Source organism: Ambystoma mexicanum, chromosome 10, assembly GCF_040938575.1.
Source record: "Ambystoma mexicanum isolate Mex_15411 chromosome 10, UKY_AmexF1_1, whole genome shotgun sequence".
Classification (NCBI taxonomy): domain Eukaryota; kingdom Metazoa; phylum Chordata; class Amphibia; order Caudata; family Ambystomatidae; genus Ambystoma; species Ambystoma mexicanum.
Window position 1 is genome coordinate 1,412,196,355 of NC_090932.1, and position 21,126 is coordinate 1,412,217,480.

At 44.5% G+C, this 21,126-nt stretch overlaps 1 protein-coding gene across 1 annotated transcript in view; it reads left to right on the forward strand.

The window, feature by feature from the left end:
* Nucleotides 1–5,077: 5,077 nt before the first annotated feature.
* The window catches only part of CORO1C (coronin 1C), a 513,234-nt gene continuing 497,185 nt past the window's right edge, over nucleotides 5,078–21,126 (forward strand). The window contains exon 1 of the mRNA XM_069619459.1: nucleotides 5,078–5,220. The gene's annotated coding sequence lies outside the window, so the exon portion shown is untranslated. The remainder of the gene's footprint in view (nucleotides 5,221–21,126) is intronic.

The window sequence follows — 21,126 nt, forward strand, 5'->3', positions numbered from 1 at the left end:
AGAAAATGGCTCCAAGCTCCACAACATCTACCGAGAGTCACTGGTCCCATCATTAGAGACAAAAAAACACATCATCATCATAAAAAGCATTCACCCCAGATCACCAAACAATTATCAAAAAATATATTTCCAGATTAATGGCATAGTGATCGCTAGCCCTGGCAAGCATTCAATAAAGTTATGAGTTTACAGGAAAACTATCTTCAATTAACTGCTGAGGTGCAATGGTTGGAAAAAAACAAACCGCATTGAAGGGGAAATATGTTTGTTTAGTACATTAAGCTTCTGCCTTTCAAGCCTGCAGGTGCACCTGTCCCATAGGGACCGGGGAGGGTCCAAGTGCTCTAACTAGCAATCAAAATATATGTCAACATATAACTGTGCCATCAAGATAGAGGTTTTTCTGCCTTTTTTCTTTAAAGAAAGCCAGTTTTCTTGATAACAAGATAGTTGCTCTACAGCACTGGTCTCCAGAGTTTTTTGAACCCGAGCCCACCCTAAGAAAAACGTACCTGGCTTGCGTCCCCCTATAAACATGGACTCTTAAATGTTTCTGTTGCAAACGGTCATCGCACGCTGGTGGAGAATGGTGGCCCAAATACTAAATTATTTCAAACTCATTGCTTGTAATAACTTAAATTAGAGGACAAATATTTGTAAACACAGCATTCAGAATGTTGCTACATTAGAGAGGACTGGACTGAAAATAGTGTTGGATATTCATTTCCCACAAAAGAAAACAGCCAATATTTCTATCCTACAGTAACGCAACTGATGGAACAATTTGTTTAAGTACATCGCCAGCTTTGACCGATATTTAGTCTTATGGGCTGCAAGTGCCGAGAATCCAATCTCACAAAGGTACAAGGTGTTTAAAAGGTAACACTACATTGACTGTACATTTGGATTAAGTTGGAAACTGCAGACACATTTTGCCAGTCACTTTGAAGCTTCAGGAGTTCCTTCTGGAAGTGTATTGGGAGGTGGGCCTCCTATGTCAGCTAGGAAAGGCTGAACCACAAAGTCAATGACGTTACAATTGTCCTCTGGAAAGTACTTTGAGACTGGTTCCGAGATGGATTAGATAAGCAAGACATGAAAGGTTGAATGCTGATATTTTTGCATTCATAGCAAACTATGTGGTCTGTGCATTGCAGGTAGAGGTTTAGAAAAGTTCACTTTTCAAAGATGTTGCCACGGTAAACTAACAGTACAAGCCAGCGTGAATCACACACAGGCTCCTATTTTGTCCGGTCTAAACCCAGGATAAAGTGTCTCACTTAGTTCCTGAGTTCATAAATGCGATACAAATCCTTTCCCCTGTAGAGCCACCTTACCCCTATGTTAAACAGCCAAGCATATTGTTCAGCTCCCATTTCTGCACATAATGTGGTAGACGGGCTCTTATGTGGTGCATCTTAATAAAATGTACAATCTTACAACAGAAGTCAGCACCTCTGATTTCCTTCCCCATATTGCACACAGGCAAAGCTTGCCCACTACCAACATGTTTTGCTTTTAACCCAGCTCAAGCACCACACATTGAAGGAACACCATCCGTGCAAATACCAACACATGTCTCCCACTTTAAGCAGTGGAAGCAATTAGGAAGTAGTAAACAATGTCAAAGACTTATGATGCAGTTGCTCTGCCCTAAATTGGTTTATAAAATAAGAAATCCTCCATCTCTTTTCATGGCAATACTTCACATAAGCAATACAATGAGCTTCTTTTGAAAGGTCAGTGGCCTCACATCAAGTGTAGGGTAAACAGACCGTTTCAAGCGCGATATCAAAGGACAGGTCAGTGATGCCGCAGCATCACTGACCTGTCCTTTGCACTGTAAATGCAACTCTCACATGAGACGTGAACTTTAAGTATCGCCCAAAACTGGCCATGAGAAAGGAACAGCCTTAAAAATAGGTTTGAAATCCCCGATTGAGACTCCCAACTACACCTTTAAAATTGACCCACCTTCACACAAGTCAAAATACAGTTTTTTTTTTAAAAAAAAAGGCATCCTTACCTTCGGCAAGTCCTACTACAGATTTCAGGTTTTGTTGGTGCCACTGCTGCTGGGGACTTTGCTGGGATGATAGAGCCAATTTGTGTTACTGCAATTGAAAAAGTACAATAAAAAAAAACAAAATTAGACGTACCAGATTGACCGTAGCAACATTTACGCACTACACTCCGATAGTCAGCGCTCAGCCTCCCCTGCACACTAAAGGGACCTAGGGTACAGAGTCTTACTGGGAAATCTCCAAAAATCCCTATAGGCCAGTCCACCCCAGCTGACAGAGAAGAGTTAATACCTGAAAAAGTTAAATCAAACCCAGTCACAGAGACATAAAGAGAGAAAGAGCATCAGCTGGTTATATTTTACCCTTTCTATTCCCTGCCTAGAATAGTTGAGAAGTCAGCATGCTGGCATTCCAATCACATATCATATATAGAATCCAACACGGTAGTGCTTAACCCACCGAGCTAACACAGAATAGCAGCCATTTCGCTTTTAGCACAGTTCGCTGACAGTGATAAAGTAGCAGCCGACTGTTGCGTCTGCCGTGCCAGACACGAGGGCCATGAATTCCACTAGAAATCCCTTCTATGGCAGTGGTGCACCCAAAGTACTGTTGGTAATGCAGCGATTTCTAGTACATCAATTGATGCATACGCCTGGTCTATAATAGATGGCTACCAGGGTAGCTCAACAGGTTGACAGACTGTTGCTGAGGTGTTAAATATGCAACAACAAAAAATAGAAGTGCTATAAAACGTGTTTGGCCAGGGGATGGGTTGGGGTATTTCTGACTCTGTAGTGAAAATCAAAAGGTTTCCACCCATGAACAGAGTTTAATTTCCTAATGACTGCTGTCAGCACAACGGAAACATAACATCTTTATATATAAACTGTGATGAAAACACAAAGCCAGGGGCACACAAATTAGTATTGGTGTGGGGCTCTGACAAAAAACATTTCCAAGAAAACTAGTGAACGCAAGTTTCAGCAGCGTTTGAGTTTTGAAATGACTTTTCCTATGAATGTGTAAAATGCACAATTGAACAATAATGTGTCCAGCACATAGAATGCCTACTTTCAACAATGACACCTCCCCCAGTGATGCTAATGTACCATTGATTCCTGTGGTGTTCCTTTCAGGACAGAAGAAAAACGGGATGAGCAAACAGAGCCAGGAAATGCACCAGTGACGGCCGGGGAAAGGAGCACAGCAAAGATTAGGTCACCTAGCACTCAGCGGAGCTGGGGGCTTGGTAAAGCCTTGTCAAGGCTAAGGCAAGCCAGGTCCCAAGATCCAGCCAGACATCTGGCGCCGGATCTCGGACAGTGCCAGAGCTGGCCAATGGTCTAGATGAGTGACAAGGCAGAGGGGCAACCAAAGCAGGGGGACCGCTGTTGTACGATATCCGGCTCTTCCACAGCAGTCTGCTGGAGCCCAGTAATCTGCCGTGGGGGAGCCAAAGATTATACAACACTGGCATGTGTGCTTCTGTCCCTGCTCACCTCCTCTCCCCGTGGCCCCCAAGGTGATGGCACAGAGGGTTCACTGGGGGACCAGCATTGCAGTGATCCTGCCCCCCTGCTCACCTCCTCTCCCCACGCTTCCGCCTTTGTGGGTCCACAGGCAGAAGAGGGGAGCAGAGGAACCGGGAAATGCCTGAAATGCTCACTTCCCAGCACCCCCTTCAACCGTGGTGTGTGGGGTGAGCCGAGAAGCAGCATCCCCTATTACGCAAGCAGACGCTGGCAGCACCAAGCAGAAAGCAACGTAGCCTGGACGCGCAATCCAAATGCAGGAAAGTGCATGTCCAGGCTGTGTTTTTTTTCCTGTTTCGTGGCTACGCCCCCATCACGTCGCATGGACTGAGCATGTGCATGAGGGAGCCAGTGGCTCACCATGCACATTTAAGTGAGGCAAAAAATATAAATATATACGGAAGAAAAAAAAAGCATCGTTTCTCTTTTCTCACAATCCTGGACCCCAACCCCACTACACCCCCCTAGATTGAAGACCTCTGCCTACAGTATGGCTAGTTTTTTTAACTCAATTTTTGTTATCTTGCTGGCAAGACTACGTACCAGTCTCCATTTTCACTGTATACTGACGTAGTATACATGAACATGCAAGCATCTAGTCAGTGAGACAACACAGGGGAATGAAGAAACTGTCTTATACATACTGACAGCAGAAGAAATTCTGAGGGGCGGGGGTAATCAAGAAAGACATCTTATGGTACAGACAGACTCTGGCCTGTACAGCTCAATGCGCTGCCTGGCAGCAGTGAGCGGTAAAGTTAGGCACATCTCCCTGCAATGTTCTAGTCAGAACCCCTCACTTCGTAAAGGCAGTGCAGAACTCATCCCAGGAGACCTTCATGCTGGAGCGCTCCCGCCCCCTGCTCTTCGTCCAAAGCCCGCGTTGCCACCACCCTCGCACCCCGCCTGCGGCATATATAACATGGTATATAATGGTAAAGGCATATGTCACCACGAGCGCAGGAGGGCTCGGCAGCACCAGAGGCATCAAAGCCGGCGTGAGCCTGTGCAGCAGTGCAGAAAACTAAGAATGCGGCTGTGGTAAACACGGAATCGACACGGGGCTAAACTTCCAACTGGACAAGTTCATCGTTTGAAACAATGAAAGACGTTGCGCAGACAAGGGTGAAGAAAGCTGAAGTGCACCATGTACAGTTTTGTAGAAAGCCCGTGTGGCATACCGTAAAAAGCCACTGCCATTTTGCTGGTGGAAAACATGAAAGTACGCGTACGCAAAAAAGAAAACACACAAAGATCCGCTGTTGCTGCAACCAAAATCAAAATACGAAAAACAAAACCAGCGTCACCTAAATATACGCTGCACTTCGAAACACGTTCTAGATGTATAAGCGCCTTATAAATACACAATACACGTTAAATGCCTGCCCGTGCAGGGCATGGACTACAGTCCTCTCTCCTCCATGATTCTCTGCCTAAGCACGTAGACCGCCTACGTGAAAACGTCACGACGACTTAACGGCATTTTAGAAATACGTCATGTTTCCATAAAGGCATTTCAGAGAGTGTCGGCAAACCTTTAAAGAAACACACAATGCTATCGGGTCTCATAGGGACTTTAAATGTGTGCTTCAATTGATAATGGAAGCGACATAAGGTCTCCCTTCACGAAACGCTTCTTTTCAGTTTCCAGGCAGCAGCAGGTGAGTGAATGCGATCCAGCACTCATAGTGAATTTTATATGCATTTATTATAGCATCCATTAACGCAGATCGTTCTCATCCCTGTGTTGCTATATTGGTAAGAGGAGCTCGTTTGCAATCTCTGGAAAAGCACGCTTAAGAGGCTGCAGCTGTAAATCGCTGTATTGTACTTATCACATGTTGAAATTACAAATTGTAAGTACGTGACTTTCTAAACATCTGATTTTGAAATTACACATGGCAGCCTGTTGTTGTTGGTATGGTAGACACAGTCGCTGCCCCGAATCTCATTTACGGTACCTTTGAGGCTTGGAATGCTCGCAGACGCAGTACAGCCCCTGATATATAGTATTTGCGCCGGCTAATGATTGCAGACGTATATTGTCTCCAGTTCCAGTGCCTACTCTGAAAGTAATTATTCCAAAGGGCTAATGGCTGCAGATCCGGTACTTTCTCTGCAGACACAGAAACAGCACCCCGATGAATATCTGCAGACACTGCTTTCTCTATGCTAATGGTAAAGGCCCATTGCATTCTCTGGCTGGAGCGAATGAGTGCAGACACAATACCTGCTCTTGAACTAATTACTTCCTATACAGTACGCACCTGCTCATCGGCTACATCCGACAATACCTACCCTGGGGCAAATAATTACACACACTGTACCGGATCTGGGATACCGATTTCAGACACAGTACCTTCCCTGAAACTAAGCTAAACTAAGAACTATTGCACCATTCGGTTCCTTAAAGTAGCCCAGTTGCCATAGCTTTCGGCCACACCCATTACCACTACACTGTAGGTATAAAATTCCACTATTTTCTTTCCTTAATCTCATTTTTTTTAACTTTCCCCATAACCACGGTTATCAATATACTGCAGAAAACCGCAGTTATCTGTAAACGCACACAAATAACCAGGGTTATACATCAAAAGCATGGAAAATCCCAAACTCTTCCCTTCCCCCCCAGGAAATCTCCAGTGCCTGCCTCCTCGTGCCATGCCCCCTCCAGTCCTCTCCTGAAGTCTTTCCAACGCTATCCATCTTCCATGCCCTCCAACGGTCGTCCTTTCATCTGACACACTTTAATTCTTGATCTAGTTTTCTATCATAACCGTGGTTATCCCGCCGGCTAACCCTGGTTATGCGAAACCTTGAGCTCTGAACTTGGTCCCCAGCTGCCCCCAGTCATCAATTTCACATGGTGTCCTCTTTTCCCTCCCTGATGCCATTTAATCCTTTTTCCGCCTCCAAGTGGCATTTTTCCACTTTTCGTTTTTTGGCAAACACTGGTTATAAAATGTCATTTCATTTCTGAAAATCCTTGCTGCTGCATTGTGGGACATATATATAATTTTGGGAGAAGAGGGAACCCCCTTCTCTGTCAAATATTTTAACTACTACTGGATGGAGTAACCTTGGATCTCTTCTGGAAATTAGCCTCTCTCAGCCTCGCTGCTGCAAAGCATCAAGACCGATGAAAGGTTTTAAGGTGCAGGGGGCACCCTGTTCTCTGTCAATTGTTTCCTATTTGGTCCAAATCTGCCAAGTGGTTTTCATGCTACAGCTGGTCTCTGTTTCCTTAATAACCTTTTAACTTTCTGACTAATTGTTCCCAACATTTCCAGTTTAGTGGGACTTTTGGCAAACTTTTTGTATGCAAATTTCAGCCAAATCCATCATGCAGGTCAAGTTAGTAGCAATTCATTTTTTAGGTTTCCTATGCATCGTTCTCAACTTAACTGTGCGCTCCACTATGATATATATTTTCATTTATTTTTACATTTGTAAAACGCGCTAATCCCAGAGGCATAAAGGTGCTGTTGCAGGTACAAGTTATACAAGATCCCCTATTAGACAGGTAAAGGGTGTTGGGTCAAAGAAGGTAATATTGCAAGGAAGCATACGTGCTGTGCTCCCGAAAGAACCATGCTTTCAACTGTTTACGGAAGACCTAGCACAACTGTTTGGCTTTCAAGGTCTGGGGAAGAGCTTGCCAAAGTTTGGCAGAGATGTAAGGAACTCGCAGTGGCAACAGTAAAGACGGACACAAGTGATCACAGTTCAAGGGTGTTTATTAAACTGTGTAAATGGGCTGGAAAAATGCCTAATCTAAACCTAAATCTAAGATGGGAACAAGCTACGATCATCAAATAAGGCAGTCCTAGTGGCATCTCTGCAAATAAAAGGGCCTATAAGATAAAAAAAAACTATTGCCAATCCTTCCAGCTAAGCACAAAAACAAAGTGTGGGATAAGTGTTTCACAAGAAAAGAAAAACGTGTTCACAAATAAGTCAGGATGTGGTAGCCGGGGTCTCCCTTTCCCATGTTTTTAGCATGGGACAAGGTGGGACTCCTGAGCACAGCATACTTTCAGGCGACCTCAGCACGAGGCTACAGTTCCTTTCACTGGTATCAGGACCTCCGGTGGTTAAGTCTCTTTTCTACAAAAAGTCTCCGCCTCTGAGGACCTGATGTGTTCAAAATCATAAAACAAAAAGTTCCTTTCCATAGGAACGTTGGGTGATGACTCTTCACTCTTGGATCCCCCTCTTCTGGACTCAGACCCCTCTCGAATTTTAGCCTCCCTCTGTCAAGTTCACTACTGCCTTTATTCACAAGATATCACCTGTTGTATTCACAAGTCTCAATGTCTTTGTAAACAATCCACTGTGGACATCCCTCCGTCGGGTTGTAAGTGACTTCAATCCAGCACTCAAAACAAGTCAAAGCTTAGTATGGGATGCCCAATGGAAGCCCTTATTTATATATTTTTATGTCAAAGTTCTTTAAATCTGGATGATGAACCCTTATATAACGCCCCTCTCTTTGGATCCCCCTGACCTCACTGAGCCAAGAAGTAGGTTTGTTTTGCAAATTAAAAGGTTTATTTGAAGAATTAAACAATATATATATATCACACTTCTATGAACAAAATAATATCTGAATAGCACAATTATGAATATGGACGGTAATCAACAATGGGTAATATTATGAAATTAACAATCTCTTTAATCAGTAAGGAGTAGGAATAGGAAGGATAAGGTAGCAGAGAATACTTATATGGTTCAAGGAAATGCAATGATGGGAAACATGCAACACAGAAATAAACTTGATATGATTTCAATCAAAAGATAATATGATCACTTTTTCCCCTGTGACTACTCACTCCCCCCACTATGCAATATGAAGAGATGGAAATGAGGGCACACAGGTTTCAGGAATACAATTAATAATGCAGTTCAATCCCAGTTCCCCCAGCACGCTTAGAGAGACACAGGAATGATTAGGCAAAATACTTTTGAATGAGATTGCAATAGATGGGAAAATCTGCTAAAATGATTTTAATTCACTAAAGGATATTCAGCACTAGTGAGAATTACTTTGGATTGGTACAGGTCGACACTAGCAATGATTCATGAATGATTATCAGATTGAGAACCAATCTTTAGCAGTTGAAAACAAGAAACCGCTATTTTGACAGAAAATGAAATTGAGCCAAATTGCAATTCGCAGCAACTTTTCCGCGTGCGTGAATCGCGATTACAGAAAGACTATAAGGAATTGGAATGTCGTTTTGGTTCTAGGACGTGTGGTTCAAAAGTTAGACATTTTTGTGAAGGTAGATTTTTTAGAAATAAAGTCAAGATTTCAGATATGACAGATCACGCTTTAAAGATTTACCAACAAGGATAGGCATAAACTAAGGAGCTATGAAGAAGCAAGCCATTCAACGGGCAGCCACCAGAACCGCGGCGCCACCGCTCTGATCTCTGTCCTTCAAAACACCTGTCCCTCTTCAGAAAATATCAGCGCAAAAATGATTATTGCTACAATTATCAAGAATTATGTGGAGGAGAGAAGAATTTAGGATAGACAAAAGAGGTTCTATAATGTAGTTCTGGACAGGTTGAAATGGAAGGAATAGATTACTTTAACTAAGAGATGACTATGCACAGTTCTAGGTTTGGCTGGGTTCTCTCGCCACCAGACAGGTCTCAGGCACTCTGGGTTCTGCTCTCAGCACTGCACGGCGGTCTGGTCTGCTCGGTCTCTCGGACTGGATCGGACGGGTTCTGTGTTACAGCACTGCTCACTCTGGGTCTGGATCTTGGTTCTAGCACAGGGTTCTTAGCTAGAAGCAACACAGCGCAGCCAGGCTGTTGAATGGTTTGGTTAGGCCCCGTGGAAGTTTAGGGGTTAGAATCAGATTTGCAAAAGATTCTGAAGCCTGCTGAAAGGGGTTCAGCTTGTGGGTCAGGCCTCTCTGCTTCAAGGTTCTAGAGTTTGGGTTCTAGAGTTTGATCTCTGGATCTATCTGGAGTCTGTAGTCTTCCGGCAGGGTGCTTCGCTAAGAATAGTTGAGTAGTGGAAAAGAGTGTGTCTGTCTGGGTCTCAGCAGTCCCTATTTATGTGTTTCCAAAGTGGGTGGGGAGGCTGACTCTCTATGCCCAACCCTCTAAGGATCATGATAGGTCAGAGAATTTCCTGTCCCCTGATTTGAGACAGCAGCTCAACTGAAATCCCTCCCCTTTGCTTTTACATAGAAAATCCATTTTCCCAAAAAACATATTTCCCAGATACACAAGTTGTTCATAATACATATACACATCACAGCTTAATTAAGGCAGGTCTCTGTTCAAGTCCCATGTTCCTACAAGCTTGGGTTCAGAAATGACCACTTATTCGCGCTTTTTGTGGGTTTCCCAATATTGGTTCTGCACCAAGTTTTACACAGGCATACACACTCCATCTGAGCACATCTCTGTAATTTTCCATATCCCTAGCATAAACATAGCAGCTACAAGATGAATAAATTCCAGGGTTTAGACTTTGAACATCGCACAGATTCCAGCTTAGTCTTAACTTGTGAGTGAATTTTTCATTTCAGGAACCTCAGTTTCCAATTTTTGTCAGCTTGGTACAATTTGTGATAAGCATTTTTATAAAACATACATTTGCTTTCAATTTCATCTCAGTCTGGTCCGCCCCTAGAGCTGGGCTGACTCAGAGGGTCACATGTCTTGTTTTCTGCCAACACGACAGTTACACCCGAATTTAGCATATTCCTATTCAGTTGAAAGACTCTATTGTCTCTTTCTCCTGCCAGCAGAGGAATCCCCTCCCCACCTGATTAACATGTCCATGCGACATCCTCCCTTTTTGGTGGGAAGGCCCAAGGTGTGAAGGGTTCTCAGGGGAAGCAAGCCTTTTGAAGTTTTAACTGCATCAGGTTACTTTCTGATCAATTGTAACATAGTTCCTCGTGCAAATAAAATTGCATTTATAAACTTAAAATAAGCAACTTATCTTTAAATCAAGTCTTTTTCAACATGAAATCACGGTCTGGCACTCTATATGGCATTTTGATGGAATTCTCTTCTTGGGCATATTTAACTTCAGAAACACCAGTTCTCCTGTCAGAATTATAAATCGCTAGCACCTGACAGAGGCGAGTAACGGTACTACACCCATTTTGACAGCTGTCTTTCCATCAAGTATCTTTAAAATGGGTTTTTGTTCTGAGACCATATGATTCTTGCTGACATTGTATTGATGTGGATTCTTGTAGTAAATAATGTGGAACACCCAACAAAGAGGTTGGATCTTTTAGGTGATTTGTGAGCCATGATTTTAGCAATTTTTGACAATCAGGAAAATGGATTCTCAAACAGCTGTGTTTCTTTTTCAATCAGCATTGCTATTTTCAAGTGGTTTCAGGCTACTTTGTGGGTAGCCCAATGGTGGTTTTTGGCAGTGATCTCCTGTGCTCACTAAGATAGGCAAAAGTGGATGGTGGACTATTTTTCAGGATTTCACTGCGTAATTTCTGGTGATTTCTAGCGAGCAGCGTGCTTTCCAGTGGCCATCATGATGTTTCTGCTGCCAGCAATGCACAGTTGTATTGCAGAGCTTGGATGAGTGGGTTGATGCATCTCACAGGGTTCACTCTTGTCATCAAAATGTTTGTCAGGTTTCATGCTTCACCCCGTTCTGCAGGCATCCCTCAGCCGGGTTCACGATTGCCAATTATACACTTCCCTCTGCTTACCACGATACAGGATTTACTTCCCTTAGCTCCCTTTGGTTTTAACGGGTCAAATACTTTCTACTGTACAAGGGGTTTTACACAACACTTGTATGACCACTTTGACCGTCTCTGTGAGGCTATCCTAGGACCTTCTGGTATCAGTTTCATCAAACATAAAAGGGAGCCAGGGGCAGCCAGAGCCTTTAGAATGAGCACCCACGTGGTGCCGGACCATTCTACAGCTGGTCCCTCCCCTGGACTTTCAACAGTTCTTTAATTTTCCCTTATTTTGCCACTTGCAATATTTCATTAACACAGTTCGGTTTCTTTATTGGGTCTCCCTCCGACTCACCGGCTGTGATGAACTGCTTGGCTTTCTCTTGTCTATGGAGTTAAAGGCGGTACCATAGTAGCAGGCATCTCTCCCTGCCTTGGTCATCACCGTAGGAGGCCTCCGTGTACAGTTGACATCTGTTACAGAACTGGGGCTATTATTCAGTCTTATGTTTCCTTTTTTACAGAGGCTTCACAGATCTGTGTTGAAAAGGGCAATAGCTTGTCTCTACTTGTCGTCGTTTCGGTTCCTGCCGTCTTTTGTCTCCTCTTGAAAAGCTGCCTTGTCATGCGGTCTGCCTTGCTCTTAGTGTGCTCTCGTGCTCCACCTTTTATCCCTGTGGGGAAAGGAAAGGGCCGTCAGGTGTGTGTGGTTATGGTCAACTGCCTGACTTTGCCTGACCGTTGTGTTGGGACATGCCGGGTAAACTGCTCTGTCGTCAGTTCTTTGTCTTTCATGGTTTAAGAAAGAGTTGGTGCAATGCATATTTGGGGGAGGGACGTGAAGGAGAATGACTGGGAGTTTTTCGGGTAGGACACAGGAAAACTGGGATTCTGGTTATAGCTACTTTCGGAGTACAACAGGGTTTGAGTTCCTAGGGGATTTGTCATATACGTAGAGGTCGTTGCATCTGGGCAAGAGAGATTCATTGGGAGGAAGGGGAGCAGATGTGGTACAGATGTGGTACAGCCTACAAAGGGCTCAGGGATCTCATCCTCTCCTTCTTCCCCGGTATAATACTGCATCTAACCTGGGGTATTTCCCCAAGACCAATCCCGGGCTCCCCTGCCTGAGTGATCTCCCTCGCTCGTCCACCCCCAGGGTTGGGGTCTGAGCGGTTTCTCACAGAGATGACTGGAAAGCTAGTGCCTCCAACCATAGCCAGCCTGAATTTAGGCTGCAGGAGTCAGTGAATTTAGGATGTTCTGATTGTCAAACCAATCTTCTGTAATGGATATGGAGGTGCTGAGTATGAGAGGCACTTGTGGGTGATTACCAGTGTCTTGAAAGCGATTTGATCTCTGATAAGGAGCCAGTGTATGTTTTTTGCTCACTTCAGAGATGTGTTCTTTTCTTGGGAGGTTGAGGGCTGCTCTTGGTGCATTGTTTTGGATTATTTGCAATGTTTGTATATTGCGTGTTGAGATACTTGCGAAAAGGGCATTGCAGTAATCCAATCTGGAGACAACGAGTGCTTGTGCAATAGTGAAACAGCTGTCTGAAGAAAAGACGGCAGGCGCTGTTAAGTGTATATGTATTACATGCCTATTTGGTAAACATATGTTAAATAATGTATTTAATTGCATGGAGGGTGAATTAGGTACATAGAAGTTCATGGTTTACTAATTTCCTCTAATAAAGATATGGGCTCCCTTGGCTGTGTCACAATACGTCACTCCATTGATGAACCCAGGTGCTCTGAAACTATTATGGTGGCTATTTGTCGCTGTGGAAAATCAAAGTAACATAAAATAGTGATTTTCAGTTATCAATGGTGCTTTTGGGAGAAAGTACAAGCTTATGTAAACTGGTTGTTTTGGGCTGGTGGAGATTATGCATGTCTTGCACTAGGATTTTCAAGGTAGCCCTGTATGTCCAAAGATGTGCTGCCCCCCTAATTTGCAAATGTGTTTACCTCACCGGAATTGAAATCCCTGAAAATGACATCACAGGGGATTACAGCACTCTGTGGGGCATCATGGGTATTTACATTGCAGGGGTCGAAATTGGGATTTGTTGACCAGGAGCCAAAAACGGCTCCTGGCTATCAGGCATCACCCGTTAGGCAGGAGCTACCTCTGGGGAACCTGGAGTTGGCCCTAGCACACAGCAAATGTAACATGAGCGCAAGATGCAAACTTTAACGTGTTAGTTTTTCTTATTCTACAATATGCTTTAAACTTCCCTTAGGCGTGTAAACACATTCCCAAAACTACACAATTAATATCCCATTGCTATGTTTGTTTGGCACCAATTGCCTGAAGAGTCCAGTGTAGTTCTTGGTAGCTGTTGGTGTTCAGCTAATCTGGCTCTTTGGCTATAACCAGGAGCTAAATAGCTCCCAGCTCCTTGCATTTATGGACCCTGCATTACAAGGAGTTGCCAAGAGACAAATAACTTTGTTTTCTTCAATAAACAAATGGTGACCGCTCTTATCATGCATAGAGAAATACAGCAAGCGAGTCCAAGTTCCAGTTTTCTTATGCAAGTTGCATGTGTCCCATGGCTCTTCTCGCTCAACTGCATGTTGGTGATTGTCGCGAGGTGCAGCGGAATCACTACGCCCCAGAAGAATGTCACCTCTTCACCGTTAAGAGGCATGTTTACTGGCAACACAAGGGCCATTTTCCTTGCTACCCTTTGTGATCTTTTAACAGATAAACCACAATAAGGTATTGCAGACCTTCAAATCAGCCAATTTCCCTCTCTAAGTTCCTTCTTAAGCTCCTTGTCTGCCTCTGACCACCATGTCTTCCGTTACTGATTTTCCCCCAGACCCTTCCGGAATTAAGTTCTTCACATTTGCACCCGGTAAGAAGCCCCGGGTGCAAATGTATTTCATTGTATGTTTAAAATATACATATTAGATCATGTTTCAAGCTCATTATCTAAACACAGTACTTTTCTAAAAACACGACTGATAATTCAGTCAATACTAGCTTAATGTAGACAAGCAGTCTGAACGTCCTGCGGGTTGGAGGGGATCATCCAGCTGGCGGTCAGAGGCTACGGCCACATTTGACAATATAAAAACAGCCACAGTTAAATAGACCAGGCAATGTTGGTTACTTCTAAAGTTAAGACCAACAGAAAAAGGAGGGGTGCCCCTTCTCCCATCCTCCTCAGATCAGATCATGTGTCTCAGCAAGCAGATCGAATACACTGTAACCAGAGTGCTCTGCTGCCCTCTTTTGGTACAGGTAGTACGGAAGTTAGAGCGTGGAAGATTAAAAGGCTTGTTTATGCAGATAATTCCCACAGGTATTGGAGTCAGCATTGTGGGACACTATCTCCATCAGGCTTCCAGTAGGACTCCAACTCTAGGTTGGGCAAGTTTAGTGTATTGCACTCCAAGGACCCACCCCTATCTGTGTGTTGTTCTTCCCGCCTAGCACAGTGGTTTAGGCTATTGTGGTCCTAGAAGTTTGAAAGTGGGTAATGAGGTCTCCAAAGCCTCTCCTGGGCATTGCTGTAACTCTGCACAGGTACTTTTCACCTGTCTGAGCTATCGTGAGGCTGCGGATGAGGCATTGCGAAGTTCACGGTGCAACCTGGACTGAAAGCCAAACCAGAGTGCTATAGAGAAGTGCAGCAATGGGAGAGGACTTGATAAGGGGTGGCCTGATGTTGGCTTTCTGCGCATGGAAGGAGGTGTTTGTACAGTTTTCAGACCATGTGTAGTGCTGACGATGTGCCTGCATTCACTTGCACACAAAATGACAGACAGTTCTAGAAGTACCTTAGCTGAGAAGTCTGGCATCGCACCGCCCTCCTCTGCCGAGGGACCGTGCCCCAACAACCAGGCAGTGTTTAGCTCTTCTCTTGCCTTCAAATGTCAGACAAAATGACCCTTGCATGAGCAAACAATCGAGATGACTGAACATCCGTCAGAAATCCCACTCTTGAAACGTGATCTACAAGCACTTTCAAGAGTCTGCAAGTGAAATGCAGCATTTTCCTCAACTCCTAAATAAGTAAATGAACTGGTGGACTTATTCTTAAACTCCACATATGTAAATATCCAGCAACCGTTAAGGACTCCTCGGTGGAGAAGACTGCCCAAATCTTATTTGCCCCTGGCCACCCACAACCTTTTCGTATGAGAGGAAATAACCTCTTTGAACCAGATGACCCATTCCACACCGCCACCCAGTAGCCATCACTGGAAGTTCACCTACAGTTCAGCACCAAAGGAGCAAAGCATTGTGGGTATGCACATTGGCCGATATGCAAACATTCAGCTCCATGAAGAGAAGTCTTGATGGATGAATTCCCACCCTGCCCTTCTTGAAAAACCAGTTCACTTGTTTTCAACTATGATCCAAATGTATTGCTCTGAACTTCTTATTCCTTCAGTTCATTTGAATTCACTGCATGTTAAGTGCATATTTTGGGAATTTGTGACACTGATTACAGTTAGGCAGATCATCGCGTAGGTGTCAGTATCTACATATATCTGCTAATTGTTGACTTCCAGCTGTTTCCGCAGGCAGCACTTACTATCTTCCTCATTGGACTATTAGCCTCTCACATAAGTTAACTGAGCTGCCAAAAAGCTCCTGCTCAATCTCGGTAAGTCACTTGGAGATGCCTGGGCAGCCGCATTGCTTTTCAGAGTATTTCCCCACTTTTCTGTCTAGCTGTATGGAGTACTTTTGCAAGTGAGCCCAATTTAGTAGTGTCAGACGATGTGTACTCATCTTTAAAAAGATGACTTTGTAATATCCATAAGTATTATCTGGTATAGCCATCTTGAAGTGCTGTATGTATAAAGGTGACCATGAAAACCAGTATACCAAGTGATTGCCAGGATCTCGAGGGCCACTACTCTAGGTCCCATCACAGGGATTGAAATGAGGATTGGATAAGTAGGAGTTAAAGCAGCTCCTGGGTATCTAGCATTAGCCAGTGACCAGGAGCTACCACTGGGGAACAAGGAGCTAGTACATAGTATTACGCAATCTAACTTCCACATAAAATGCAAAATTCTCATTTTGTCCCTTATTTATGACCCCTTCTGCTTTAAATGTTGTAAAGATTCGTAAGGCCTGTTCACAAGGCTGCAGGAGCCTGTTGTGCCCTTTCCAACTCCCATATGCACAGGAGTGCATCAACAACACGAGGGAGTTCTAACACCCTCGTCACTCCAATTGCGTATAGTGACTATTCACGATGGGGAATCGGCTGCTAAAATGGCCGCCCCTTCTGCAGCAGCCTCTCCATGCAGGCTGTGTGCCCCGGACCCCCCCCGTTCGATCCGATTGGCCGGCTCCTGCTAATCAATGGGGTTCCTCCATGATCTGGCAGGCGGTCCCAGCCCATTCGCAAGACCTGTTCATAAGGCTGCAGGAGCCCTGTCTTGCCATGGATGCCGATCCAACAGAAGTAAGAGGTGCTCCAGGCCCTCACACATCAGTAACACATGGCTGGGTTTCCCTAGCACCCTCCGATTCCCACCTCAACCTAACCCTTCCTCCACATCTATGCGAGGCTCCTCGTCGCACTGCAAATCCACCTGCGTTCCAAACCCTTGCGTGACCTATCTTGACCCGCCCTCCGCCGTGTGCTGCATACAAACATTATTTGATCAGAACTACCGATTTCGGCCGGCTGCATACTTTTTCTTTCTGCCTTTTGACAGCTGACTGTCCACCATGAACAACCTCACCACCTTGTTATGCATGCCCTAAAGTGCCTTGTTCAAAAAATCGAATCTAGGTATTTTTAGAACTGTGTACCCATTTTTTTCTACTTTACAGTACCTTTGAGTGCCCCTCATGTGGGTGAGACCTTCCCTCTATGCTATCGGATTATTAGTCACTCACCTCAGCTGTCCTTACTGTGTGGCAGCCTAATTGATGTTGCCCCTCACTCCTTGAGGGGAGGCTTTGCCAGTCTGTGTAACCATACCTATTTGACTCATAAGCTGCCGGATGTAGCCCCCTGTAACATGAGCTGAGGCTTTGCCAGTCTGTGTAACTGTACCTATGTGACTCATATGCTGTCAGATGTAGCCCCCTGTAACATGAGGTGAGACTGTGCAAGTTCTGTGTAACCGTACCTATGTGACTCATATCCTGCCAGATGTAGATCCCAGTAACATGAGGTCAGGCTTTGCCAGGCTGTGTAACCGTACCTATGTGACTCATCGGGCGCAGAGAGAATGGTAGTGTTCAGTTATCTTACTTAAGGTTGTTACCCCATTTGTGTTATGTATGTTCACACTAATGCTAGTTTCGCGCCATGCTAGTTTCCACTTCTTGTAAGACTCTTAGACAGGCTCCACTGACGCCGTGGCTGGGCTTGCGCTATACCAATACATCTAGTAAATACATTGTAATAAATGCTGCTGTACACACAGTGCATATTTGAGACTATTCCAGCACTTTGGGGAAAGAGGCGAAGTCTGTTGGAGGGATGATGAGATCTTTGCTCGATTTGTGGGCTTTGGGGAGGTGGTGCAAAAACAGTGGCAGCCATGGAAGTGAGGGATCACTCCTTCATAATGGTTTATTGTCCTTTGGGTTTTAGCTCCATTTAATTTAAACAAATCTCTCTTATGTGACAGCTTGACTGCATGTGGCGGGGATAGAGCCAGGACTGGGAGTGACACTGAGGCACTCAATGGAGGCTTAATGTCAGACCCTAAAACACCGTTTTCACACGGTGTTCTCAATTGAAAATAGAAGTATCTGATATCACTCTCAAACTGTACCTCGCGCCACTCGCAACGCACGCGCACACACGCTCGCAACGCACACCATTTCCCATAGCTCGTTAGTCACTCGGGACGACTTCATGGAAGAGCACTAAACTTGTATACTAATTACACAAACTCCTACTGCACCATAACACCATGCCCTCACTAGTCGCGTGTGCTATATTTTCTGTACAGTATTTTCTAAATAGCTTCTTTGTGCAAGAGGACTGCTTGAAATTATTTTCCACCCAGAATCCCCTGCTGTTGGTCAGGTGACACGCCCCTGCGTAACTCTTCACTCCATACATCTGTGGATGTATGGCACATTTTGTTTTATTAGAAAACCCCCGCTCACCCACAAGTCTAACTCCTGAATTGTGTGCCTTTTTGATGACATTAGCCTGGAAAAAATGTTGGTCACCCAGGGGTCAAAGTCACAGGGCTTTAAGACATGTCTCATAGCCCTACCAGGGCTCGGTGGGCCCCTGCAGGGACAGGAAGGCCTGTTATATCATTTTGCTATTTCCAGTACTGGAAATGGCAAAACATGTAATGCATGTTTAAGGTGGAGGGGAGCAAGGAGTAGTGCGTGTGGGCTGGTTAATCCTCCCCCCCCACCCCAAAACGGAATCGCAAATATTTGCCTCTTTGACCTGTGCCGGTCACTTTTGGGGAAAGTTTGTCCTGCCCTAATTCCGAGCTCAAGCTATTAGGCGCAAATTAGATTTTCTTGTTACACATTATAAAAAGAGGGTGTGTGGGTGGTTTATAAAAACAAAAATGTAAAGGCTCAGTAACGAATCTTGTGAGGTAGGGCGATACTCGCATTACGTCACAATGTTAAGCCTCCTCTGTGGGGAGATCTGTTGATTGCCAGCTGTCTTTGTTCCCCAGAGAGGCAGTTCCCTCCAGCCTATCCCTGTTGGTATTAATTAGCTTCATCAGTCTGCCGGGTGTGTCTGCTCACGCTTTGAATACAGTTTTAAATGTGAAACGGTGATGTCATTGGTGGGTACCTAAGCCGAACCTCTGCGCCCTCTGCAGTGTTATTAAATGGTTTATTTAGTTCCCTCTGTGAGTACCCGGGTTAGACCTTGCCCCTTCCTAGGATTTAAAAGCGTTTGCTGCTTCGAGAGATTTTTCTCGAACGTTCTCGGGCGCAATGTCTGCTATATCTAATATAAGTGTTTTCATTTATTGGAAAACTTGTAACCAAAGAGATTCCCCGCCCTACCCACACGGAGTCCAGGGGGGCACCTAACAAGCACACACTAGAATCAGGGGAGCATGTTCTCCAAAATGGGCGCAGTTTCACAGTCCAGCAGCCAAGGCCGAGGCCACGATTGACCATACACACCTGGGATTTCATACTCCAGGACCCCTAGACAGATGCTACAAAAACATGTTTTAAATTGGTTGTCCTCGCTGAAGTTTGCAGATTTTCTACCCGTCCCCTGACGTGCTTTTTAGGCCACTGTGGCCTCACCTCGGCGACTCGCCCTTTCTTCTCGTCAGTAAATACTGCTTGCGCATCTCAAATCCTGGCCTCACCCAATGTTGGCTGTGACCGTTACCCCGTCTCGATCATTGTTCTTTCCTCCTCAGGAGCCTTGTAAAACGACTAGGGTGTTTCAGACAGTGATGCAGATCTCCAGCGTTCGTTGGCGAGCAACCCACCACCCTCTTTGTATTAGACGGGAATAAAAGCATTCAAGAAAGAGGCCCGGCTAGTGCTACATGCAGCCATCCCCTGTCGCATCCCAATAAAGGGTTCCAGCATCCTGGATAACTCGGGCTGTGGCACAATATGCCGGCTCTCAGGCACGCATAGTTACCGTGAGACTACTGTGCTGGTGATTTAGTGCATTTAAAAGAACGTGGTTGGTTAAAAACTGTCATGCTATTTTGAACTTGCTCTGTGCACCTGTTCACACAGCATCTGGGCTCACCCTGGTGTTGTTGTTTGCCATATTATACTTTTGAGTGGGTATGGGAAACCGCGTTGAAGGCATCCCCTCTGTTTTAGATATATAATCTCTCTGGTTCCCTGCACAATTTACCTCCACAGCTACTGATGTTCTCCGACCGGTTTCTGTGCTTATCATGTCACCAGGGAGGCAGTCTCCCTTGCAGCAAAGAGCCAATGCAGGTGTAATTAATCAATGTTGTTTCTGCTGCAAGGAATTATGGAAGTTGTAGTAATTCCTTGGAGCAGAATCAGCGTTGATTGATTACACCTGCACTGGCTCCTGGTCGGAGGAGAACATCAGTAGCTGTAGAGGTGAATTGTGCAGGGAACCAGAGTGTGCCCCTTCCATCCAGTGATATAATATTTTTTAAGTAATATTTAAACCAGTTTGTCGGCTGCACAAATGATGGGACATAAATATAGGTAAATACATAAGTGCTGTATAAGATCTACATTTAACATATTATAAAGTAAAACCTCTTAGTATTATATAGCCTCTAGATCCTTCCTTTCCCCTAGTAGTACTAGTCCAAATTACATTAGCCACAAATATAACCGTCAAATAGAAATTAAAACTTTCAACACAAAAAAAAGTATAACCATACACTTTTTTTGATTGAAGTTAGCATTTGAGAAATCACGTTTTCAAAATATTTCGACACATCAGATCACTTGCGAGCAGGGCTTCATTACTTAAAGGAACCTTCAAAGAGCGGCACTGCTTTTAAATGGAGGGGGGTGGGGGTTTATGTGGAAATATTTCCTGAAGAAATATTACCAGCAATAATGTCACCACAATGGTGTCACCGGAATTGGTCTTGTTGTGGCATTGATGTCACCAGAGCTAAATATCCCCTTTCACGCTTCGAACCACAACTTCCTACATATCCTAGCATTGTTTTAGTTAACAATTCTAACTCCAATTTTGGCTTCTACAGGGTTACCTGCTGGATTGTGGGCTTCTCCTAAGTTTAGTTTGGGGATATTTTGTTCTGCAGATAATATTGGCCTGCCAAAATAGCTTAGCGAGTTAAGTGCTTGCCCCAGAGATGTGTTCAGCCTGCACGATACAGGTTTATCTCCTGGCAGGCCCGACTCTTATCGCTACATTGTGTACCATTAAAATTGGAAATGATGCCATTAGAGCTC